The sequence below is a fragment of the Dryobates pubescens genome, chromosome 23 (assembly GCF_014839835.1).
Source record: "Dryobates pubescens isolate bDryPub1 chromosome 23, bDryPub1.pri, whole genome shotgun sequence".
NCBI classification, from domain to species: domain Eukaryota; kingdom Metazoa; phylum Chordata; class Aves; order Piciformes; family Picidae; genus Dryobates; species Dryobates pubescens.
In genome coordinates, this window is record NC_071634.1 from 13899757 (window position 1) to 13923012 (window position 23256).

General features: G+C 48.6%; 1 protein-coding gene across 1 annotated transcript in view; it reads right to left on the reverse strand.

The window, feature by feature from the left end:
• GFRA4 (GDNF family receptor alpha 4) overlaps nt 1-23256 on the reverse strand; it is a 70380-nt gene that overhangs the window by 15347 nt on the left and 31777 nt on the right. The gene's annotated exons all lie outside the window — the stretch shown is intronic.

Consider the following 23256-nt stretch of genomic DNA (forward strand, 5'->3'; position numbering starts at 1 on the left):
TCATGAGACCTTCCCTCTCTCCAAGAGTGTTGATCTCTCCATAAAATCCTTCCTTCCTCCTTCCACCTGCTACCTCTCCTGCCCTGCATTTCTGCACCTGCCTCTTGCTCCCCTCCCAGTCTGGTGCTTGAACCCAGCCAATCCATTTCCCTTCCCATAGCAGTCACAGGGTGTTTGCTGAGAAGGAGCTGCTTCTGTTACTCTTGATTAGAGTAGGAGGCAGCAGCTGGAGTTCAGATACTTCAATTATGTTTATTACAAACTTTGGGCAAACCCACCAGGAGGTTTCCTCCCAAAATATCTCAATGGCATCTCAAATGCAAACCCTTTCATCAAGCTCCAGCCTCTTCCAAAGTGCCTCGTGGCCAGCGTCGAGCCCTCCGCTTGCTTCGGCTCTCGCAACACCTCGCCTTTGAGCTCTCCTCCCCCTGATTTATTCATAAACTTGGTTTATTTAGCACTCAGGGCCTGTTTGGGTCTGCCAAATGCAGAGAGAGGAATTATTTCCAGCACGTACAAAACTCTGCCTTGGGCTGTCATCTCTTGAAGAGCTCCGAACGCAGGGAATGACTTCCCTTGCAATATCATTTGGGCTGCAGTTTCACTGAGATCCATGGGGCTGCTGAGAGTCTCTGCTTCCAGACAACACTGACTTCTCCACACCCCTGTCTGAGCAGAACACAGAGTGTGTGGGGAAAAGAATACAAAGGGTGCTTGACTTCTTTTGTCCTGCCTTTCTCCCAAGGTTCTCCTCTGGACGAGTACAAAGCACGGCGGGTTTGCTTCCAGGAGAGATGACTTTGTCAGTGTCATGTCAGCTGCTGGAAAAGTAGGTTAAAATAGAAATTATGACCCTCCTTCCCTCTCTCTGCTACATGAATTGCAGAAGATACTCCCCAGGATGGTTATAAACACAGCCAGCCTGTAAAAGCTGTAAACCACTTTGGGATCCCAGTTGAAATAAATCAAGCAGATTGACCAGCTGAGAAATTTCCCTGCAAAAAGTGTAAGTAAATATGTCCTGGAGCTGAGACTTGATAACAGAACAAAGACCAGGGGTGAATATTTACAGCCCAAGCCCAAAGCATAAACCATCCTCATTCAGACTTTATGACAAAGGTGCTTGAAGCAACTGGAAGCGGAACGTCACAGATGACCTGTTCCATAATCATGTCACTTAAAAACCAAATCATTGAGGGCCTTTGCTTGTTGGCAGTGTCTCTGCAACTGAGACAACACAGCACCACGTTTTCCTTCTCACACTGCCCCTGAGAGAGTAATTTTATGCAACATTAAGAGAATGCCTCTTAGGGAACAAAAAAATCATCTCTGTGACTTATAAAATAAATGGTGCTTCCTAACAGGCAGCAACAAAAGCAAAACCAGCTCTTCTCTCCCAAAGATCAGAGGATAGCAGAGTCATGGAATGCTTTGGGTGGAAAGGACCTTTAAAGCTTACCCCTGCAGTCAGCAGGGACATCTGCAACTACAGCAGGTCGCTCACAGCCCCACACCACCTGACCTGGAGTGGTTCCAGGGATGAGGCATCTCCCACCTCTCTGCCCCCTTTGAGTACTGAAAGGCCACCAGAAGGGCTTCCTGGAGCCTTCTGCTCTCCAGGTTGAACAACCCCAACTCTCTCAGCCAGCTCATGCCCAGCTTTTCGCCCACCAGCACCCACAAGCCCTTCTCCACAGGGCCACTCTGCAGCCCTTCCTCCTCCAGCCATTGCGATGTGCTGCCCAGCGAGGTGGCGGAGTCGCCGTCCCTGGAGATCTGCAAGAAAAGCCTGGATGAGGCACTTAGTGCCCTGGTCTGGTTGATTGGGTAGGGCTGGCTGGTAGGTTGGACTGGATGATCTTGGAGGTCTCTTCCAACCTGGCTGATTCTGTGATTCTGTGCTGATACTGGGGATTGCCCCAGCCCAGGTGCAGGGCCTTGCACTTGTCCCTGTTGAGCTGAAGTGGCCTTTCTGGCTTTGCCTTCAAAAGCAGCATGTTGCTGACTCTCCACAGTGGGATTGTCCTCTGCCACTGCCCCTGACTGATGCAGGGACTCAGGTTCTGCAGCAGGTTGTGCATGACTTGGGCTTTCCATGGCTCTGCTTTTCTAAGAGCAGCCCTTCCAGCTCCCCCTGCTCTCTTTAAAAGGCAGATTGTCTGATTTTTTTATTCCTCACTTGCTGCTAATTTCACACTGTTTACAGTGGGCAGGAGGAGGAATGAGTTTGTTTTCTCATCCTGTTTGTAGCTGTGCTCCACATCTGCTTCTGTTATTGCTTACCTCAGTGGCACTTACATGAAGTTAATCCTAATGTGCAGGGGGAAGCAACACATTTGACTCTTCCCATTGCCTTAACAATGGGAAGAGGTCCTTCTTGGTCCTTCTTGTACAGGTATCTCAAAGTGCATGTTGCTGAACAAGAAGGTCTGTCTCCTCTCTAAGGAGGCCATTTCATAGAATCAGAATCATAGAATCATAGAATCAGTAAGGTTGGAAGAGACCTCCAGGATCATCAAGTCCAACCTGTCACCCAAGACCTCATGACTACTAGACCGTATCCTTGGTGAAGATCATTTCCAGGCAGCCACCTCATGTGCCTGCTACACCTCAGAGATCCTCTGCTGACCGACATCCTATCACATGCAGCACATCATGTTGTGTGGGAGGCTGTCCCCCTGCAAGCCTTGTTTTGCCTGCAAGGGTGGATGACTCTCTTCATGCCACAGTCAGTCTTCCAGCCAGCACACAAGCCATGGGAACAGCTGGGAGAGGGCACTGCAAAATGTACTTGCAGCTTGGGTTTTAGACATCTGCTGAGATGAATTGCCTAATCTCCAGTTTGTCTTTGACAGCCCTTCTCATCTGTGGCTCCCTCAGCCATTTGCCAAGGAGGGAAGTGTCACTCTGACTTTGATGAAGCTTGAAAAGATGAAGCCATTTATTTGTCCCCCACCAAGTCAATGACTAGGGACCTGGCTGGAAAAAAAATAATCATGGACTGAGGCAGGAGTTGTTGGATTGTGTCTGCAAACTTTCAAGCTAGATGAAAATGAGGAGCCCTCTGGGTGTCTGTGGTCTGGTGGAGTTACATCATGTCTCCATTATCCTCAAGGATAAAAGAGTTCTTCATGAAAGCTCTCATGATAACTGGAGATGAAGCCTCTACCCTAACACATCCTTCTTGACAAGGCTTCAGCCTTTGTTTTCTAAAGATGCCTCTGGAGTGCCCTGTCCTGCTGGACTGACTCAGCCAGACTAACCACCAAATCAGCTCTGAACAACATTCTTGAGAAAGGGAGAAGCAAATCAGACCATCACCCTCGGTGCATGACCCACTTAGAGAGTGTTGTGTACCTTTTCTGAATTAGACCAGAAGGACCTTTGAGCATCCATGGACTGAGCACATGCAGCTCTGAAATGTGTGCTCTGAAACCCACTCAGTACAAGGAGGTGCAAGTTCTGGTAGGGAACATGATCCACTGGTTGCTGTAATTTGGGGACATGATGATATTTGTATACTGGGTGAGGGAGCTTCAGTTTGTGATTCCTGCTGTAACAGAAGGGCAGCTCTCAGTGGCACATCCAAACCCTTGGACTAGCAGCAGCTGTTGTGAGGGGGATCAGAATTGCTTCAAGCAGTGAGCATTTGGGGGGCACTGAGAGAGAGCTGAAAGGGAGAGCACTCATCAGCAATGCTCCACCAGCAGGAGACTTCCATTTGCCCTGGCCAGTGCTGGGACCTTGTCTCTTCCTCTTCATTGTCCCTGAGAAAAGTGAGCCACAGATACATCAGAGATCTCCACTGCGATGCCGAAAGCAACAGTTCTGGGGAGGCCTCTTTCTAAGGAAGATCTGGCTAGAGAAGCCCCAAAGCTAAAAGTCCATCCTCATTGGAGGGGGAAGGATGATTGTAAGCATGTTGCCACCCTGAATTGTGGCAAAGAGGGGCAGTCTGGGGAAGCTGGAGACTTAAAATCATGGAATCGCGGAGTGGTTTGGGCTGAAAGGGACCATTAAGGGTCATCTAGTCCACCTCCCATGCAGTCAGCAGGAACATCTTCAACCTCACCTGTAATCTTCTGAGACACAGGGCTTCTACCACCCTGTCCCTGTCCCAGGTAGAAGTCTAAGATGACAACAAATGGAGTATTCTGCAGGCAGGTGCAGGAAGCATGGGCAAGGATGGCACAATCCTATGCAGAGGCATGTGAAGACAGCTGGGGGGCTCTGTATGGGAGAACTGGGAGACCTAAAGAGTAATGTCACCAAGGCTAGCTAGCTAGTTATCTATCTATCTATCTATCTATCTATCTATCTATCTATCTATCTATCTCTAGTAATCTATCTGTCTATCATCTGGCTAGCTAGCTATGTCTATTAATCCATCTCTAGTAATCCATCTATATTAATCCATCTATATTTATCTATCTATCTATCATCTAGCTAACTAGCTATGTCTATTAATCTATCTATCTATCTATCTTATCAGCCCAGAGCTGAATAAGCAAGACAATCTCATTCTCAGCTTTCTGAGCACAGTTTCAGCTGGCAATGATCAGTGCCTTAAAGGCAGTCTTCTTCAGTCCAGCAGAGTGAGATGCAGATCTTTATGAGGGCCTGGAATGGTTTCTTGCAAATACCTAACCACAGATCTGTAATCTTTTACCTCCCTTAACTGCAATTTGCTTCAAATTCTTTGAGTCAAGAATTCTGCCATTCAGCAGCTCCCCAAAATCTTGCAAGGTCCTGTCAATTATATGCAGACTGATGTAAAACATGACAGGTTTGGGGAGTCTTTATCTGTCAAATAAACTTTTACTGTTTCCTACAAGATATTGGAGGAAAATTCTTCACTGAAAGGGTTCTCAGACACTGATAAAGATAGGCTCCCTAGGGAGCTGGTTGGTTGAGCACAAGCCCTATGAGGAGAGGCTGAGGGAGCTGGGGTTGCTTAGCCTGGAGAAGAGGAAGCTCAAAGGGAGACCTTCTTGCTGTCTACAACTACCTGAAGGGAGGTTGTAGCCAGGTGGGGGTTGGTCTCTTCTCCCAGGCAACACCCAACAGAACAAGAGGACACAGTATCAAGCTGTGCCAGGGGAAGTTTAGGCTGGAGGTGAGGAGAAAGTTTTTCCCAGAGAGATTGGCCATTGGAATGGTCTGCCCAGGGAGGTGGTGGAGTCACCATCCCTGGAGGTGTTCAAGAGGGGGTTGGATGTGGCACTTGGAGTCATGAGGTGTTGGGTGACAGGTTGGAGTTGATGATCTCTGAGGTCTTTTCCTACCTTATTGATTCTATGATTCCCCATCACTGGAGGGATTGAAAAGAGGCAGAGATGTGGTGCTGAGGGTTTAGCACCAGCCTGCTTAGAGTTGAGAGTGGCTGGGCTCCATGATCTTAAAAGGGCTTTTCCAACTGAAGTGGATCTATGATTGTAAGAGTCTCTAACAATGCAGTCTCAGAGTGCTCTGGATAACCCAGCAGCTGCACCGTTCCTGACCCACCATCACTAGTTTCTGTCTTGAAGGTAGAAGTTGTTGCCATACTTCATGCATATCCATTTATCCATGTTCTTCATCCCTTCATCTGTTTGTGACAACTGCAATGCATTCTGCAAGATCTCACAGATTCTGTAGAACACCTCAGGGCTGTTGTATTTTTGGCACCACTAATTTTTGCATCTGTACCCTGTACTATCAATTACAGCAAGTTCTGATCTGGATTGATCTGTAACTCCCAAGCCTTCCTTCATTGACACTGTTAATAGCTTTCTTCAGTGTCTTGTCTTTTCTGTGGCCTCCAGAAGTTTATTTCCTACTGTGCCTGAGATGAGAGAAATCTCTTCTGACAGATTTGCACATCTTATGCTGTTCTCCAAAGAGTCTTCAAGAACAAGCTCCCCAAACACTCTCAGGACTCTGCCTGTTCAGCCAAGGGCACTGCTACATCCTCTGTGCCACCTTGGGGTGCAGGAAGTCAGAGGTGGCACCTGCAGGGAGGATCAGACAGGACAGGTGACCCTCAACTGACCAACAAGGGATTGCAGCCCATGGGTGTCATCTTCAGCAGAAAGCTGAGGCATCACCAGGGTCAAGTCTCTTCTTCAGTGGCTGTTGTCTGAGGAGGACTCTGTTCCTTCTGCCTTCAATTTCAGTCTGTGTGTTCCTGAATTCAGTTCCAGAATTCAGCTCCTGAATCTGGTTCCCATCTGCTGCTGAGTCCAGCCTGGGACTTCCCCACTGCCTGCCCCCAGCATCACTGGTGACAATGGTTCCACCATTGCCATCAGGGGTTGGATATTGGTTTGTATCTCTTTGTCTCTCTTTCCTTGGATTGTTCTCATTTCCATCCCAGCTGGTTTAGTTTCTTTCCCACCCCATCAGCCTCTCTCCCTTGTTCCCTTTCTCTTCCCTCTGGGAAGGCAGAGAGGTTCATGGAGAGCCTCTGGCACTCTCTGTTGGCTGGCCCAGCCCTGTCCCTTGCCATTGTGATAACCAGTGCCACCAGGCTGCAAAGCACACCAGTGCTCTCTCAGACTGTCCCAAGTCTTTTGCAGAGGGGTTTACTGGTCAGGTGGTTCACCTCTGGGTGACACAGCTTGCCACAACTCAGATGCTTGCTTTCTTCTCTCTTTAACTTCCAAATCCCCCTGTCCAGGTTGTCAGTCCCATTTCATTTTGAGTCTTTCTACGTAACATCCCAGAAAGAAGAACTGTCATGTCATTTTATTCCAGGAGCCAAGCTCTTCAAATCTTTGTTATCTGTCAAAGCAGCACTTCTGCAAGCACCTGGCTGTGGCCAGGGCCTCTGTGTGTGTTGTTTCACCTGTATTTCCCTCCAAATGCCTCACATTCCTGATTTTCAATCAGATGCCTCTTGCCATGCCCCATTTCCTTACCCATTTCTGTAGCCTTCTGCTGCCCTCCCCTTCTGCTGCCCCCTCCCAGCAATCTTGCAGGAGATCATTGCTGTGTATTGCAATGCCCTCCTCTGCTTCAAATGATTCTTGCACTTTCCTGTCAGAAGTCTCAGGAGCAAGTTAAATTCCCCAGGGAAATTTGTGCCAAAGCAACATTTCCCAGCAGGGACATTGGAAATGGAGACTTTCAAAAGTCTTCTTGGTCAGAGTAATTTGCAAGGACCCAAGAGGGGCAGCTGATAGCATAAAAAGCAAACACATCTCCAACCATTGTCCTGAAACCATCTCCCCTGACAGGCAAAGGCAAATATTTTTCTCTGAATATTCCTATTGAGTTCTTTGGGATATAATCTCGGTCTGAGGGACTTGTCCTTCTTCCCTGCTGTTCCCAGGGGCAGGCACATTGCAGTGGCTTCTATTTTTAAGCCCTATTTGCAGTGTTAGTAGATAGCCCAAACCCTTCCCTTGATTTCTGTCTCCTGAGCAGAGAAGCATTTCTGGAGGCTGAGGCAGTGAGCGTGCAGGATGTGACAGCACAGATTTCTGAGCCTGGCTCACCAATGCCTCTCAGCAGCCTCAACAATGGCTTTCCTTTGCCTTTATTATTTGTAGCTGTTTTGTAAGCAAACCCCTTCTTTTAATGACCTTATTTAAAGTCAACCCCTCACCCCTCTCTGCCCTGTCAGCCACCCTCGCTGCTGGCTGAGGTTTATTGTTCAGTTTATTAAGGCTTTAGCTTAATTTCACACACACTCCCTTAGCCCCAGCACTCCTCTTTCCTGGTCTACCCAGCTTTGCAGAGTATCACTTTCCTGCTCCTGCTACCCTCTCATCTTTCAGGTTCTTTAAGGATGTAAATATGAAAAAGGATTTACGCTGGGGACAAGTGAGAACAGTAAAAAGCTTTCCATCTCTCTTGGTCTCTGGTTGCAGTCAATTCCCATGAAGGAGCTGCTGACCAACAAGCAGCTGATGCATTTCCAGGAAGTTCTACCTAACTATAAGGAAAAAAACTTCTTTCCTGTGAGGGTGATGGAGCTCTGGAATGGGCTGCCCAGAGAGGTGGTGGAGTCTCCCTCCCTGGAGAGATTCCAGCCCTACCTTGGTCATTGTGATCCTGGGCAAGCTGCTTCAAGTGACTCTGCTTTAGCAGGAGGTTGGAATGGATCATCTCCAGAGGTCCTTTCCAAGTCCCATCATTTTGTGATTCTGTGAGAGGGGCTGAGGGTGTAGAGAGGGAAGTCTGTGCTGGTAACCTGTTGCTGGATAGGTACTTGCCCATCAGTCAGGAACACAAATGTATCTGGCATGTGTGTCATGATCTTCTCCACTGACAGAATGAAGTGCAAGGCCCTGGGGCTGCTGCCCAAGCCAGGACATGTGCTGGGTGACACAGCAGTTCCCAGGAGGTGAAGCACTTTGAGGAGCCTTTTGGGCAGGACTGTCAAGGTTGCATCCAGGCTGTCCTGTCCCACCACACTCTCCATAGAAGAAGAGATTTTCCCCTTCACATAGTGGTTTTAAATCCACACCTCTCGTGCCACAAAACTACTTACAAAGAAATATCTTCAGAGGTCCCTTCAAACCCCTAACCATTCCATGAGCCCTCCCATGAGCTCTCCCAAGGGCTGCTGGTATCTGCTAGAATGTCTGTGTAGGTCAACTGCAAGAAATGGTAGGAAAACATCTTTGTAGTTCCAGTCCTCATCAAGAATGAGATCCCAAAGGAGAGGACAAAGCAGTGAAATGTCCTGTTTAAGGAAGCAGAAGAAGGAGCTAGATGAATACAGACCAAGCATGTGGACAAGACTGGCCAGGAAAGCAAAGGATGCCATGGTGTGGTTTTACTTCTGCAAGCTGCTTGGCACAGGTCCACATGATGTGCCCATAAGAGTGGCCTCTGAGCAATCATGAGTGCTCATCAATACTGTGCTCCACGAAGGGCAGCAGTGGCACATCTTCAGGCTGAGAAGGTCTCCAAGGGTCTGTCCTGAGCCTGGGACTATTCAAGATTCTCATAATGACTCAGATGATGGAACAGAGAATAGATGTTTGTAATTTGGAGCTGACAGAAGATGAGGAGGGGGGGTCACGAGCAGTGTGCAGGACAAGACTGGAATTCAGAATTGTTCTGAGCAGTCGAAGGCAGAGTCTGAAATCAGGAGGATGACACTGAACAGAACTGTGGCACTGAGGGAGGCAAGTGGGAGAGGACAGGAAGGAGAAGGAAAACTGGGGAATGGGAGGCTTGCCAGCAGTGTGGGGAGTGGTCACAGGCTGAACAAGAGAATACAGCAAACACAAGATGTGGAGGAGTGCTGCAAAGTTATCACAGGAAGCAATTACCCTGCACTTCTCTGCTCCAGCCAGGCTTTTGCTGGAGCTCAGGTCCACCTTTTTAATGGGACAACACATGCTAAGAAAGAGGCCAAGGTCCCAAAGGAATGGTGTTTAAATCACAAGTGTCTTTTCCAGGGTGAGGAAAGGCTGGAAGAAGGCAGCTTGTCGTGTTCAGGAAGAAACAAAGTCAGAGCAGCGTGATGTGTAAACAAGAGGGCTGAGAAGCGGACAGTGACAGATAGCCCTCTGCTGTCCTGGGATGGCAGATGAGAAGCAATTTGGAGCAAATGTGCAGCAAGGGAGGTTTGGTTAGATATTAAGAAAAATGTTAGAAGGGAAGTTAAAAAGTGGAACAGATTACAGAGGGCCTGTTTAATCCCCAGCCACGGAGCCGTTTACAGAAGCATCTGTCAGGAGCAGCTCTTGCATCCTCCCTTCCCTGCCGGAGCAGCAGGCTTTGCACGTGTGGTCAACTCCTCTTCTCCAGCCCTGCCACACTGTCCAGTTGCAGTTATTGGTGACAGCTGTGGGCTTGTGAAGTGGGAAGGACTGCCAAAAGCTCAAAGAAACCACAGTGGTGTCAGACACAAAGGAAAGGTGAATGGAGCCTGTGTGACACGTGGCTCCTCCAGAGCAAGACATCTCCCTCCTCTCACAGCTAAGCTGGTGTCCATCAGCAACGACCTCACTGAAGCAGTCTGTGTGCAGGTGTGTACAAGCAAAGCTCAGAAGAAGGAAGCCTGCTAAAACTGCTGTCTTAGCAACAGCTTTTCCCCTTCTGAGGATAATTCTGCAGGCTGGTGGGCAGGGACTCTCATGGGAAGCAAAGGACATGGATTTAGAAGCTCTTCCATTAGGGAAGGGCTACCATCACCACAGTAACCTGTGAAGGGCAAGCTTTGAGAATGAATGAAGCATTGGGCATGTACTGGTCTAGTTTAGCCATCTGGATTATCCTAGGAGTGAAATACAGAGAGGCTGGTGCCTACTAGCTCATCACAGAGTTCTCTTGAGGATGGTGGAGATCCCAATGTGTGCCAGGTTGCCCAAGCCCCAGACAGCATCCAGATCCCAGGAGATGTTTTCCCATTTTTATGGAACTTTCAGATCCATGAGTGGCTCTGCCTTCTTCTGTAAACAGATCTGGCCAGCATTCCCTCAGCAGTTCTTCCCTGCTTCACCAGGCCCTAAGACAGCCACTGAAGCTCTGCAGCTATCCATTGGCTACCACCAAACACTGATGCTCTGCTACCAAAGCAGCAGAAAGGCAGCTGGGTTGAAATCACAGTTCAGCACTTGCTGGAGGACTGTGTCCTCCCTTGCCATCCTTGGCCAGAGCTGAGGGAACTGCAGCTCAAGGGCAACCTGAGCCCATTTGCTCGCTCTGGACCCTCCTTTGTCTCAACACCATCTCTGCAGGCCTGTTCTTAAGGCAGAGCACGTAGCATCTTCTTGTCCACTCCTGCCAATAGCAAAATAAGCACAAAGCCTTCAAAGGCAGAGGGAACATGAAGTTCAGCAAGCTCTCTGAGGGAGCTGTGATGCCCACTGCATCAAAGAGTCCTAAGAGCATGTCACAACGCTGCTGGTTCAGCAGGGGCTGGGACTCATTTTCAGGTTCCCATTCCCTCTGCAGAGAAGCAAGAGAAAATTACATTCTCTTTGTTTGATCTCTGGTACTTTCTGGATCAGGAAAGTCCATGGGTGTTGAGTTTGAAGCACTGCCAGGCGAGCAGCTGTTAGCAGAAAAAAAAGGACACTATTTGGATCACACCTCCAGTGGCTTCAGCACACTCCTATCTATCCCACACATCATTAAATACAAACAAGCACTGCAACACCTTCCAGCTCGGCCTGCAAAGCACAGGAGCATCCAGGATGGGCCGAGACAACTGTGCAGACCTTGAGCAGCTGTTGGTAAGGAGAGGCTCTCACCTGCTCTTAAAGGGTCATTTAGCAGTGAACCCTCTTCTGAATGTCCCTCTTTAAAAACACTTAAATGACAGAGTGTTCTGCACTGCAGTGCTCTGATAGAGAGCCCAGCCATGTGTCAAGCAGGAACTGTGACCTCTCTTTCTGTGATTAAGTTCATTTTTGTTCCATCCATTTAAAAAGAATTTATATATATATATGATTAACTGGTGAATAAAAAGGCTCTGTCTCTCTCTCTCTTTTTTTTTATTCCTCTTTGCAAGGGCTGGAGCAGTTTTAATCATATATAATTCAGCACTTGCTGTGTGATTTGCATGCCCTGCTTTAAGATGAATTTGGCACAATGCGAGCCCTCAATTATGCTTTCCCCCTCCAACCCCTGGCCTCTGTTTTCTCTGGAAGTCACAAAATTCATTCCAACAAAAGCTAACCCTCCTTGAAGTTTTATGAAGATGAATGATGATTAAAATCACAGAACAGAGATCCTTCTCCTGACTTTACAAAGCCCCAGGCTCCCGATATATGTTCTCCACTGGCACTGTTCCAGGCAGTCTTGGGTTCAAAGACAAACTTGTGTTCATGGCTGTACCAAGCCAGGTCATTCTGTCTATCTGTCATCCCTTCTTCTCATGCCAGCCTTTTTTTTGGCTGCTGACACCAGACATTGAAGGTGAAGGCTGGAGTTTGCAAGCCCAAAGCATAAGTGAGGTTGAATAAGGCAGAGAGTGAGATTGGAAAAGGAAACCAAGTTGGGAAAACTGGAGAAGCTTCATGCTGAAGAGGAAGAGAAAAAAGGCAGTGAGAAATGAATGCTGCTACAAGACAGCTGGGATTTAGATATGTAGCTCTCTATATATACATTAATATATAAAAATATCTGTTTTGTAGATATCCAGTCTAAATCTGCCTCTCATGGCTGTGGCCTCCTCTGGCCCTTCTCCAACAGGTCCCTGCTTCTGCCGTGCTGAAGACTCCAGAGCTGGCCCCAGCACTGCAGATGGGGTCTCAGCAGAGTGGAGCAGAGGGGCAGAATCCCCTCCTTTGTCCTACTGGTCATGATATCTGTACAGGCAGAGGGTAATGTACATCACAGCATCACTGCACAGAGATAATGAACACAGAGGTAATTAAGAGTGAGGCAATCCACAGAGGACCCTGAATTAAGTGCTAGCAGCTCCTCTCTGGAAACACATTCTGTCACCAAGTATAGGAGAGGCTAGAGACCCTGCTTAGCTGTGCTCAGCCCCAGCGAGGCTGATCAGGAGAGACAGCCACAAACATGGGGTGGGAGGTCATGGAAGTGAAAAAGCAGGGGATGGTGGAAGAGCAGAAAGGCAAAATCCTGAGAGCTCCTGCTGAAATGAACAGAACTCGACATGGAGACTGTAAATGCAGGGATTCATAGAGCAGGACCTGCCAGGAGGAACCCAGAGGGAGCTGAAATCGACCCTTCTCATCCCAAACTAGCATGATGATATAGTCTGTAGCAATACAAACACATAGTGCCAGCAGTAGCCAGGTGGGAGTTGGTCTCTTCTCCCAGGCAACCAGCACCAGAACGAGAGCACACAGTCTCAAGCTGTGCCAGGGGAGGTTTAGACTCTTCACAGAAAGAGAGATTGGCCAATGGAATGGGCTGCCCAGGGAGGTGGTGGAGTCACCATCACTGGAGGTGTTTAGGAACAGACTGGATGGGGTGCTTGGTGCCATGGTTTAGTTGATTAGCTGGTGTTGGGTGATAGGTTGGACTCAATCTCAAAGGTCTTTTCCAACCTGGTTAATTCTATTCCATTCCATTCCATTCCATTCCATTCCATTCCATTCCATTCCATTCTATTCTATTCCATTCTATTCTATTCTATTCTATTCTATTCTATTCTATTCTATTCTATTCTATTCTATTCTATTCTATTCTATTCCATTCCATTCCATTCTATTCTATTCTATTCTATTCTATTCTAATTCCATTCCATTCCATTCCATTTCTATTTCTATTCTATTTCTTTCCTATTCTATTTCTTTCCTATCCTATCCTATCCTATCCTATCCTATCCTATCCTATCCTATCCTATCCTATCCTATCCTATCCTATCCTATCCTATCTTATCCTATCCTATCCACACCAGAGTGCTTCTTACTATGTGTATCTCCACCGCCTCAAAGACCAGGGGCTGACTGCAAGGTAGACCCAGAGGGTGACATTTCAGTCATCAAACTCAGGTTAAAAATCCCCCTTTGGAAGCGAGTCAAGCCTTGTACTTGTGTTTAGAGTGCAGTAAGAAGCAGTGTTGCAAGATCTAAGCAGCTTTGGCAAGGCTTTTCAAATCCATCTCATAAAAGGCAGAGCAAAAGAGATATTTCATTCAGCTAACTGCTAGTAATAAAAGGCATAAAAGCAACGTGGAGACCACAGGGCAGGGAAGCACTGTGGAAACACTATGGAGAGAGAGAGAGAAAGAAAGAGTGAAGCAAAACTGGTCATGTCTTGGGGTTGTTCTAAACCCAAGATGACAGATTGGGTTCCCCTTAGAGGTGCTGAGTTGAGGCAATGGGCAGACAATGAACCCTGAGGGCAGTATGTTAAAATTCCCAACACCAAACACAACAGAAGATGCAGAGTAAACCCCAAATATTTCATTTGCTCATTCAACAAGTTTGAATTATCTCCCTTAGTAAATCTGTAGATGACAGCAAGCCCAGTGGTGCAGGGGACATGCCCTGTTATCCAGAGGGGTCCAGAGGGAAGTAGACTTGTGGGAATGTTGTGAAGTTCAACAAGGTTAAGTGCAAGGTCCTGCAGCTAGGTCACATTAGCCCCCAGTATTGACACAGGCTGGAAGATGAAGGGCTGGAGAGCACCTTGGGAGTGCTGGTGGGTGAAAAGCTGGACACAGAATGATGGAGGGCTGGAAGTGCCCTGCTGTAAAACTAGACTGAGAGAATTGGGGTTGTTCAACCTGGAGGAGAGAAGGTTCCAACCTTCTGATGGTCTTTCAGTGATTAAAGGGGTGATCAGAAAGCTGGGGACAGACAAGGGGTGAGGGTTTGCAACTAAAAGAGGGAGATGTAGTCTAGAGAGAAGGAAGAAGTGTTTCCAGGTCAGGTTGTTTGGAGCTCTGATCAACCTGCTCTAGTTGCAGATGTCCCTGCTGACTGCAGGGGTTGGACTGGATGACCTCAACCCATTCTATGGTTCTTCGAATGATTTGTCATAGAAGGGCTGTGCAGAGGGATTGAGATGGGAATTGTTTGCATCCATTTAGCTGATCCCACCTGAGCTTGGTATCTTTGTTTCTATATCCCTGGAGGAGCCAATTGCCCACCTGTGGGTGCTTCGTGCCGTTCGAGCTGCTCCAGAGTAGCTAAGGCATCAACAAGACTGCAGATGTTACACAGTCCCATGGGAAGTCTGCACATTTCTGGAGCAGCAACTGGAAACTGAGCAGCACATTAGGCAGGGCAACCAGCTCAGCTGCAGATAGACACTGCTGTGAAATTAGAAGGATATGACCCTTGGGCCTTAATCCTGGCCACGCAGGAACGAGATGTTTGCTGAGGGTGCACTGAAACAAAGAGAGATGACAGGGAAAATGTAAGTGCCAGGTGTCAAATGTGGCCAGAGCAGGGATCATTAACTCCATTGTCAGAGGAAGCAGCAAGCTGATTAAAAAGAAGACCTCTGGCTTGTGTCAGAGATTAAATAAAGCATCTGGAGCCAGGCATCTAGAGTCAGAGTTTGCTTGAGATGGGATGGGCGCTCGCAGTGCAACACAGCTGCAAGGGGGCATCTGCTGGAAGCACTGCATGCCCTCTGAAACAGCATCCTAAAGCCATGATGTCTTCACCTGAGCTAGACCTGCACTTATGACAATTACATGCTCCTTCCATCCCAGAGATCCCAGGGGACAGGAGACAATTAAATAATAATATGCTGTTAAGCAAGGTTTGGACCTTCATGCTGAGCCTTCTCTATTTCTGTCCTGGAAATCTGTTTTCAGGCTCAGCTCAAATAACCAAAGAAGAATTTTGCTGTAAGGAATGAGTTTGTAATCCAAGACAACTTGATCCATACAGAGGTCTAGCAACTTGCTCGAAGGCTTCTCTTACCCTCATAAAGCAGGAGTTCACCCAGGAAGAGGAGCAGAATCCTAAGCTGCAATGACTGGCTGGAGTACACAGACAGATATTTACACCACACGCTCAGTGATTATTCACAGCTTTCACAGGGGGGAGGTGGGAGGGAGGTCACCAGGTTGTGAGTGAGCCTGCCATACAGAATTGCTTGCTGGGGAGAGCTGGGGGAAGATGATTATAATGGATAATGCAAGAGAAGAGCATAAGGGAAATTGATTATGAAGGGTTACCAGGAACATGTGGACTATTAAAACCTCTATTGCACATCAGTGGATTCCAGACACTCCAATCGACAGGACCTTTAAAGGGAAATCACATTTTCTATCATCTAATCAAGGCAGAGAACAGTGTGGTTTGCCTCTCTCCCCTGCTCTCCCTCCCCTCCAGTTTCCCAGTTCAGAGAAGTTTAATGTTTAACCTGATATTAAGTGCCATGAAGTTTGAATAGCTCAGAGGCAGAGCTGAAAAAGCCAGAAGCAATAAAGTTCTGCTCTCCTCCTAACCGTCTGCCTAAAGCCCAGCTAAGCACAGCTCTCCTCAAATGGCATTTGTTGTTTCAGGAACACTTCCCCTTTCACACACACACAGAGGGCACATTGAGGCTGCTCTCAGCTCTGGGATGCTCTGCTGAAGATGACAGAAAATTGTGCCAGCAACTGACTGTGAGGATCCCCTTCCTCCAGCACATGATGAGAAGTAACTCAGAGTTGTTTGAGACCTGGCCAGGGAAAACACTATGAGTCCAGCCTGGTTCCTCTGCTGCCTTTCACCTTATAGAGTCAATACTGCTGCTCTCAAGTGCTGCTGCAGTGGGGGGTCGGTGCTCCTGGCTCTGTGTGGGGGTGAGCAACAAGGCAAAGGGCTGCAGGGGCTGCTTTCCATCCTCAAACTGTTTTTTCAGCTGGGGATGAACTTCAGGTTCCCAGTGCCCAGGGAAGAATTAAGCTCCTACAGTATTTCTTCATGGTGCTCTGCTCAACAGCAGAAGGGTCCCAGATGCAGAAGAAGGACTTGGGAGTGCTGCTAGGTGAAGAGCAGGACATGAGCTGGCACTGAGCACTCACAGCCCAGCCCCAGCCTGTCCTGGGCTGATCCCCAGCAGTGTGGGAAGCAGCAGCAGCAGAGAGGGGATTCTGCTCCTCTGCTCTGCTGAGACCTCACCTACAGTGCTGGGGCCAGCTCTGGAGTCCCCAGTACAGCAGACAGGGACCTGATGGAGTGGGACCAGGAGAGGCCACAGCAATGCTGGGAGGGCTGGAAGCCCTCTGCTGTGAGGCCAGGCTGAGAGAGTTGGGGCTGTTGAGCCTGCAGAAGAGAACACTCCAGGGAGACCTTCTGGTGGTTTTTCAGTGCTTAAGGGGGTGATCAGAAAGCTGGGGACAGACTTTGTAGCAGGGCCTGTTGGGGGAGGAGGGAGAGATGAGTGCCAGGAGGATACTGGCATGAGCCTGCCTCCAGACCAGGCAGACTCATGAGGAGCTGCTACAACGTCAGAGAAGGAGCCCACTGGAAATGCAGAAGGGGTTTTTCTGATGTCTTTTAGACACTTTCAGGATGTCTGTGTGGGTGCAAACTTGCTTGCCTGTGTGGTCTCATCTTGAGTCGATTTTAGCTGTTAACAGAGTAAACGAGGGCAAGGAGGGGCAGCAAATTAGGGCAGGCATTGGGAGCGTAGGAATAAAGGATCTGTGTGGGATGAACAGAGGGTGGCTGTGGGTGTTGACCAGAACAGAGCTAATATGCATAGTTAAGAAGTGGGTCAGTGTAAGGTTATTTGGAGGAAAACTCCCCCTTGGGTGGAAGAGGGGAAAGGTCTGAAGCACTTGGCTGCTTCCATATCAGATCTGCATTACGGCCAGCATGCACAGGCATCACCATTCTGCTGTGGTCAGCAAGAAGTTGATTAAATCCCTCAGTGCTGCCTGTGTGAGCCCTTCAGAAAGCAAAAGGGCTGTGTGATTCATGGGTTCAGAGGACAGGAGGTCAGAGCTGACCTCCTCCCTTACACAGACCAAAGGGCAGCATCCACTGACAGTGGTGGTAGTCCCTGTAGTCAGTCTTTGGCTCAAGTGTATTGTCCAGGGAAGAGCCCCCACTGCCTGGAAGACCTTAACAGAGAAAGAACTCTCTTCTCAGCCTGGGTGGTTTGTTACAATCCTTGACCACCCTTTTTTTGGTTCCTTGGGTTGTATTTGGCCCAACTTCTTCCCTCACCACTTGTTATTATTTTGCCTGGAAGATTTAACTGTTCCCCCCTCCTCCTCTTGAAAACTGAGTCACTGCACTACTCATCTGCCTTCTGCAAACAACTTCACTCCCTAAAATCTCTGTCCCTGGAAGGTACTTGCAGAATTGCACATCAGTTCTGAAACAGTGGTTCAACATCTGCCCTCCTAGGCGTGGGAAAGAGCCTTGCCCCACAAGCTGAGCTTGTCTCCTCCAGCAGGGAGTTTTCATCTCTGTGCCCATCAAGGCTTTCAGTCCTGCATGCAACATCTTCTCAGCAAATCCTCAGGACTCCCTGCCTGCCCTGGCCCCCAGCTCCTCTCTCTGCCGTTCTGTGACAAGGGATTGTGACTTCCCTCCCACCCTGGAAACCTGGCCCCTGTGTTCAGATAAAGCAGCAGCTCATTGCACCTGCCTCATGTATGGCCCAACCATGGGGATTTGTGTCTCCAGTCACCCAGGACCTCCACACTACAGATGGTTCTCTTGTCCAAGAGCAGCATCAATATTTTCAGCCATGCAATTAAAGACCATAGCAGAATGGATTTGCACAAGAGGAAAGGAATCAATTTGCATGGACAGCCTTGGACAGTTGGGGGCCAGCTATTGAACAGCACAATCCTCTTGCTAGTGGTGCTGCTTGCAGACTTAGTTGTCTGTCATGAACTGGGCACCATTCCTGCCCAGCCACCTCCACTTGAGACAGGCCCTCTTCGGGTCGCCTTTTGAGCTGGGAATTCTATACCAGTCTTGTGCTGTGCTTTCCCAGCTCTCTGCAATGCCTTTCTGCATGGAGAAATCCCCAACTTCATGAAATTAGAGGCTGGCACAGCCAAGGGAAGACGTGGCTGACTCAGATGACTGCACTGAAGCTACACTGATTTACATCAGCCTGGGGGAAAGCCACAATCATTTTCCACTCCTTCGACTGAGTAGCCACGGTGACAAGAGACTGAAGAGATGACAAAATCAAACAGATCATGATCTAGAACATGCAGCTGGAATTTCCCCAGTGCAATCACAGTGGGAAACATCCAAAAAAAAAAAGGCCTGTGGAATATACACCGTTGTAGGGACAAGGTTTTAATCACAGCTACACAACTTGAAAGTCACAGTAGTCGCACGGAGCTCAGCTTGGTGACTCCAGGTGTCTGCTGGTATCACAGCTGCTTCTAATGCACCAGGAACAGACCTTGGTCTTATTTTTGCTGGTGTCAGCTCTGCAGTGAAGTCAGTGATGTATAAAAGTAGGAGATTAAAGCTAGGTTTCATGAGCTGGATGATTTTCTTGCGTGACTGAGCATCTCTGTTTCCTCTTCTGGATACACAAATATCTGCACTAGGGACGCTGGCCCTGACGGTGGTCACAGAATCACAGCATGGTGGGGGCTGGAAAGGACCTCTGGGGATCGTGTAGTCCAACCTCTCTGCTCAGGTAAGGTCACCCACAGCAGCTTGCCCAGGATCACAGTGGGCACAGGTGGGTTTGGAATCTCTCCACAGAAGGAGACTCCACAACCTCTCTGGGCAGCCTGCTCCAGCAGCCCTCACAGCCATTGACAGCAGCTCTGACCACTGAATTAGTTCTTAAGCAAAGACTGGAATTGTCTAAGGTCAAGAAAAGACATCTTTTAATGGGAATGAAGAAAGTCTGGAGATAACAGGACTCATTTAGCTGGTAATTTAAGGAAAACTGGAGATAGTGGGGCACCCAGAGAAACAGCCAGCTGCAGCAGCGCTGGGGAGCCCTGCCTGTCACCTATAAGGTGACCCTGCTCCTCAGCCCGCTCTCATTGCACAAACCCAAGGGCAGCACAGGAATTTTGGCAGAGTCCCTGAGCAGCAGTGGGATACATTTGACCCTCTTTGGGAGGTTTGAAATGGTTCCTTTTCCAGCTTTGGGGGGACTCTCAAAAATAATCTCTCCAAGCACTGTCTCCCAAAGTGCCGTAGGATCAGGCCTTTCTTTTTACCCACTCGGAGCCTTGCACAGAGCAAAGGGAGATGCACAGACCAAGAGAAGATGACAAAGGCTTTTTTTGCCTTTTAATTGAAAAGCCAAATGTCCCCCAAAGACAGATGTGGCCTCAGAACCGTGGCCATGGTGAGTCCTGCAATCTGGCTCACTCCTGCTCTGAAGTTTGCAGCTGGAGTTCATCTCCCTGCATGCACTACAGATGCAGCTCAGGATCCAAATCACCTCCCTTTTGGCCAAACCCATTTCCTTCTCTTGCCAAAAATCCAGCAGGCCACTGGGACTCTCTCTCTCTTGCCTCTGGTTTTGTCAATATTTCCCACAGAGGGGAAACAAAGCTCCCAAGGTCCTGCAGCCTGCTCTGCTGGGCTAGAATAACCACCTGCTCAGTGGGGGTTGTTTTCAGGCAGTGTCTGGACTGACCCCCAGCAAGCTCTTGTCTTGTTTTTGAAGTGAGTCCTAAGCTGCCTGGGTGGCTTTTGGATGAAGACTACAAAGGGCTCTTTTATCAGACCAGCCACACAGGGCCACAGCCAAAGTGCCTTTGGTTGTGCATATGGAACAATGCAAATGTGCTGGAGAATCACAGAAGCATTTTGGTTGGAAGAGACCTTTGAGATCATCAAGTCCAATCCTTAGCACTGCAGAGTCCACCACTAAACCCTGTCCCTCAGCACCACATCAACACATCCTTTAAATCCTTCCACCACTGCCCTGGGCAGCCTGCTCCAGGGCTTGACAAGCCTTTCAGGGGAGAAATTATTCCTGCCATCCAGCCCAAACCTCCTCTGGTGCAACTTGAGGCCATTTCTTGGTCCTATCATTTGTTCCTTGGTGACTGACCCCCACCTGGGTTCAGCCTCCTGTCAGGGAGCTGTATGGAGCCAGAAGGTCTCCCCTCAGCCTCCTTTTCTCCAGGCTAAACACCCCCAGGTCCCTCAGCTACTCCTCACAAGAGCTGTGCTCTAGACCCTTCACCAGCCTCACTGCCTTTCTCCAGACACTGTCCAGCACCTCAGTGTCTTTCTTTGTGTCCATTCTGTGATTTTCTCAGCAAGGGCCCCAAACTGAACCCGGTATTTGAGGTGTGGAAGGGCATTTTAAGATCTCCCTGGAGCCTTCTCTTCTCCAGGCTGAACAGACCCAGTTCTCTCATCCTGTCCTTGCAGGAGAGGTGCTCCAGCCCTCTGATCATCCCTTGTGGCCTCCTCTGGACCCTCTCCAGCAGCCCCACATCTCTTTTGTGTTGGAGGCTCCAGGGCTGGATGCAGTGCTCCAGGTAATGTCTCAGGAGAGCAGAGCAGAGGGGCAGAATCACCTCCCCTGACCTGCTGGCCACGCTGCTTTGGATGCAGCCCTGGACACAGATGACATTTTGGGCTGCCTCATCAACCAGCATCCCCAAGCCCTTTCCTGCAGGGCTGTTTTCAATCCAGTCATCACCCAGCCTGTATTTGGAGTAGATGACCTTTAAAGACCCCTTCCAACCCAAAGGATTTTATGAGTCTATGATTCTAGCTAGCCCAGGGCAGATCTAGCGCAAGGTCGCTATCTGGACAAGCCATCTTGCTATTGCTAGCAAACAACTGCTTGCCTGCTCCTGCCAGCTTCTCTTCTGCTCCCCAGCTCACCTATAAAAAGCTACCTACAGGGAGAGCACCTTACCTAGAGAATTTGGCCAGGTAGAAAGCAACTTGTTGCTCCCTTCCCCCTTCTTGGTCGCCTACACTTAGTAAATATGCTTTTAATCTCATTAATGCTAGGAAGAAGCAGTGGTGGATGAATCATCTGATGCAAATGGAGCAGTTTAGGGAATACATGCATTTTCATTAGCCTGACTTCTCCTCCAGTGCTAGGTATTAGCCCAGAATTAACCCATTAATTCTATTGATCTCTATTAATATGTGCATTCCATCAGCGCTCAACCCCCCGTGGACTCCTTTCCAGCCATCTACAGGAGCTGCCTTGTTTAATCAACAGTGCAAAGCTAATCAAGGCAATTGGTTGGCTCATGAAGTGGAGAAGAAAATTGTTTCTAATTGAGAGTATGGGAAGGATTTGGGGAGGCAAATGGTGACTGCAGGAACAGGGCCAGGCTGGCGGTGACCACGCTGGTGCCAGAGGTGCCTCGGAAGTGGTGAGCACAGCTGATGGATGCAGCAACAGAGCACATCACCTTGTCCCCAAACCCAGCCAGCCCACCCTGCTGGGAAACCTCTACTCTAAAACCCACTGGGATCTTCTCAAACATCTCCTGTCTGCCTGGCACAAGCATACATTGACCTGGAGCAGTGTCACAGAACCAGAGAAGCAGTTAGCTTGGAAAAGACTTTCAAGATCATCAAGTCCAACCCCTAACCCTGCTCCGCCAAGTCCTCCACTAAGCCATGTCCCCAGGCACCACATGGCTGTAAAACACAGCCAAGGAAGGTGACTCGACCACCTCCCTGGGCAGCCTGTTCCAATGCCTGAAACAACCCTTTCAGTGAACCTGTCACCTTATTGTACTCTTCATATCCATCTTCACAGCACCCTCTCTGCCCTGCAGCACCATTTCTGGCCACACTCCTCCCTTAATGATGACATTGATGGAGGCTGTCTGGGATGGAGTCAACAAAGGTAGCAGTCTCTCACACACAGAGGTGAGAGGAGGTGGTCAAATTGCCATGTTCCCACGGAGGGTAAGGAGAGCTTCTCTGCAACACCAGTGTCTCCCCACTAGTTTAGTGCAGTTACATGAAGGGCTGGCACCATCCAGAGAAGCACAGCAATCAAGGGATGTGGAGGATCTCTGGAGACTCTCAAAGTCAAAGCAGGGTCACAAAGATGATTCTTTCATGTTTCCAGCTCAAAGCTGCTGGGTTTTCATTACTGCTCAGGTAGCAGGATGCCTCTGCCTCTTGTAGCCTTTCGCTTGGAGGAGAGGATAAATGAGGTCTTTGATGTTAAAACCCAAATGAAAGCAAATATGACAAAGTTGCTCTTTAAACTTGGCTTATTCACCAACATCCAGCTCTGGCAGTCTCCTCCCTGGGCAGTAAGTGCACTGAGCTTGCCCTCCCGTTGACTGTGCATGCTGAGACCATATCCATGGCAATTTTTTACAGCACTCTTCCAGCAATATTTAGTCTCAAATTGCTTTTGCAAAAGGCTCTCTTTATTCCCCTCATCATAAGCCCTGCCTCATTTTCAGCAGCAAGCTGAATCCTCACTCTGCCATCCCGGCCTAATTATTAAACCACCCCCTTGAAGTATCCAGTCGTTTGCTGATATTTCACTCACAATTAGAGGTATGAATGTGCTCCATTAGGATTCTAATATCCTTTATGCTCAGCCTGACATTTGGGGAGCTATCTTGTTACAGCTGACACTGTGGGAAATGGGGCTGCCATAGTCAGCATCAGTAATGGTGTTATTGACCCCAATTTTAGGCGTGCAGGAAGGGGTCTGTATGGTACCCACGGAAGTATCCAGAGGGTTCTCACTGTCTCACACCAGTGTTTGCTCTGGGAGCTCACATCCCTATCTATCTGTCTGTGAAAGTGTGGGGGTTTTTTCCCCCTTCACTCTCCTAAAGCTCAGAGAGGTTTTTCTGGTCAAGCATTTGTCAACTAGTTTAACACCCAAAAAGCTCATCAAGACATTGAGGATTAAGGTTGAGTTTCTCCTTGGAAAAGCTGTAGGCATGATGATAAACACCAAAAACAACTGAGAAGCCTCAGGGTCCTT